Source organism: Octopus bimaculoides, chromosome 20 (genome assembly GCF_001194135.2).
Source record: "Octopus bimaculoides isolate UCB-OBI-ISO-001 chromosome 20, ASM119413v2, whole genome shotgun sequence".
NCBI classification, from domain to species: Eukaryota; Metazoa; Mollusca; class Cephalopoda; order Octopoda; family Octopodidae; genus Octopus; species Octopus bimaculoides.
Window position 1 is genome coordinate 8,610,499 of NC_069000.1, and position 3,327 is coordinate 8,613,825.

Here is a 3,327-nt window from a genome sequence, read left to right on the forward strand (position 1 = left end):
TTTTGCATCACCATGCCTATATATATACATACACACACACACACACACACACACATTTTTGGTGAGAGAGCCAGTCGATTAGATCGACGCCAGTACGCAGCTGGTACTTAATTTATCGACCCCGAAAGGATGAAAGGCGAAGTCGACTTCGGCTGAATTTGAACTCAGAACGTAACGGCAGACGAAATACCGCTAAACATTTCGCTTGGCGTGCTTAACGTTTCTGCTAGCTCACCACCTTAAGGTACATAATAATCACACATACAAACATTCATATACTTCCCTTGTACACGCACGCACGCACACACACACACACACACATAGTCGCACAGAGTTGAAACGCTGCTTGAATTTTCTTTTCAGCGTTGAATGTTCACCATCCCACTTTCATTGCGCACATTCACACTCATTCATATGACTCCCTTTTACATACACGCACACATATACTCACGCAGAGTTGAAACGCTGTTTGATTTTTTTTTCACCGTTGAACTTCCATCATCCTACCAAGTTTCCTATTCATCCATCACCCCTTCCTTTCTCATTCATATGTTGTGACGGAGAAATACACAAGAGTATTATTATAGTACATATTTTAAAATAAAAAATGAAAAAGCAAAACATATGGCATCGCTCTAAAACTTTTAACTTAGAGAATCTAAACAGATAGACTCCCTTACGGCTGTTTCTAGAATAGCCAAGCACATGGATCTTATATTGAGTAAGGATTCCATAAGCTTGGGATTCTGTCACCGGAGAGGGAGAAATCAGAAAAACGTAGAAATGAAAAGAAATCCCCATCGTCGCCACCTTACCCCGTTTGCTTAGCAGCCCTCACTATTTATTTCATTGTCCTGTTTTTGTTACCCTCCGCAAAATCCCAAATTTATCGACTCCGAAAGGATGAAAGGCAAAGTCGACCTCGGCGGAATTTTAACTCAGAACGTAGCGACAGATGAAATACCACTAAGCATTTCGCCCGGCGTGCTAAAGTTTCTGCCAGCTCACCGCCTGTGAAACTGTTTTCCACACAGTTTCTGTCTACCAAATTTGCTCACAATCGGAACGAGGCTACAGCAAATCTGAATGCGCAGTAGGTCTGAATCCGACATTTTGTAGTTGCAAAACTAACTTCATAACCACACAGCCATGCCTGATGTCCAGAAAAATAATGATTTTCACTTTTAAATTGTATCAGCATAGTTGTGGTATGCGCCATCTGCAAAATTTTATTTAAAAGATTTCAAAATTGGGGTAAAGTATTAAGCTGTGGTTATGCTTCAAACATTAACCTCTACGATCGGTTAAATGGAACAATCGGTGAAGTTTAAACGGACAAACTTCCGCCTTATTACTATGAATTAACAACAGTTTACTGTATACATATATATAATAAACAATATATATATATGTAAATATGTTATGTTATACATGTATCTATGCATGTATAGATATATATGTGTGTGTGTGTATGTATGTATGTATGTATGTATGTATGTATGTATGTATGATACATCGCTGACCACTACACATATTTTTTTTTATTTCCTTGTTTCTTTCTGTGTTCCTTTCTGTTGAAGAGCGTAGGCTCGAAACGTTAAAGACTTTCTCTATTCCCGAGCGTTATACTGATACATCCATTTGCTGTTTACACCACCTGTCTTCGTATGTTGTTTTTCCGTAAATTCTCCCTATATATATATGTGTGTGTGTGTGTGTGTGTGTGTGTGTGTGTGTGTGTGTGTGTGTGTGTATGTATGTATACACACACGCATATACACATATGTGTGTGTATGTGTATCTATGTGTTGTGTCTACGCTTGTCCCTGATTATTTCATTTCAACCGGTGTTCGTTTGTTTATGTCCCCGTAACACAGCGGCTCGACAAAAAGAGAGACCGATAGAATAAGCACCAGGCTTAAAAATTAAGAACGGAGCGTGGCCTGTTTGTTCGACTAAACTCTTCCCGGCGGTGCATCGCCGCTCTTACGCCCCCGCACGCACGCACACACACACACGCACACACACACACACACACACACACACACACACACACATCGACAGGCATACATACAGTCATGTGCACCTAATCAAATATTTACACTGAAGCTCACTTACGCAGACAAATTCGTGTCGCACTCCCCAACCCAGACATGCACGCACAGACAAAACATTTCATTTCTCCCTACCTAATTGCAGCTGTTTCCGGTTGGTGCAAAAGAATTACGACTACTACTACTACTACTACTACTACTACTACTACTACTACTACTACTACTACAATAATTTTAGCAGTAAGACTAGCTGCACAACAAATACGCACATACATATTTTTTTGTTCATTTGACTGCGCCCATACTGGAGCATCGCCTTAAAGGGCTTTTTTTTTTTTTTTAGTCGAACAAATTGACCCCCAGGACTCGTCCCTTGTAATCGTAAAGCTTATTCAATCGGAATTCTTTTGCTGAACCTCTATGTTACGGGGACGTAGACACAACGACATCGGTTGTCAAGCGACGGTATGGGGACAAACACAGACACAAAAACACGCACATAAATACATACATACATACATACATGTTCTTTGGTTTCAGGCTGGTAGTGATGAACCGAACTTTCGAATTGAAACGAGCAAGAAAATTCTCTTCGTCGGCTTCAGACAGTTCCAGATTGCTCGAGGACAAAGTGCACCTTGTGCGTTTCTGTTCAGGAGTCAAAAGGCGAGGGACCCACCTTGCAGAAACCTTTGGGAACCCAAGTTCTTTTGTCACAATGTTGTCTGCTCTTTCAGTTGAGATGCCCAGTCTCTCGGCTATCTGACGACATGATATTCGACGATCTTGCATTATCATACCAAGAGCAAGGTCAATGTCGTCCTCGGTGGTTGCAGTTTGAGGTCTCCTTAGTCTGGGATCATCTTCCACACTTTCCCTGCCACGCTGGAATTCATTTACCCAGCATTTGGCTGTTGGATATGAAGGAGCATTGTCTGTTAAGGTTCTCACCATATCTTCATGGATTTCTGATGGAGTCATGCCTTTCAAATGAAGCTACTTTATGACAGCACGATACTCAGTTTTCTCCATTTTCCTTGTAACCTCGACACTTGTTTATTCAAAAATCTGCAACAAAAAAAAAAAAAATATCAGAATCATGAAAATGTGCAAAAATACTCTCCAAAAACTGTACTTACCAGAGAAAATTGTTTCAGCTACCTAGTAGCCCCGTTTCTAGTTTAGGCTCAAAACTTTTCATACACCCGAGGGTTTTGGGAACGTAACACGCGCGACAGTCGAAGGATTACTGTATATATAACACAAGAAAAA

The 3,327-nt window shown here is 40.7% G+C and overlaps 1 long non-coding RNA gene across 1 annotated transcript in view; it reads right to left on the bottom strand.

The window, feature by feature from the left end:
- Nucleotides 1-1,203: 1,203 nt before the first annotated feature.
- LOC128250298 (uncharacterized) overlaps nt 1,204-3,327 on the bottom strand; it is a 19,619-nt gene continuing 17,495 nt past the window's right edge. The window contains exon 2 of the long non-coding RNA XR_008266314.1: nt 1,204-3,123. This is a non-coding gene — a long non-coding RNA (uncharacterized LOC128250298). The remainder of the gene's footprint in view (nt 3,124-3,327) is intronic.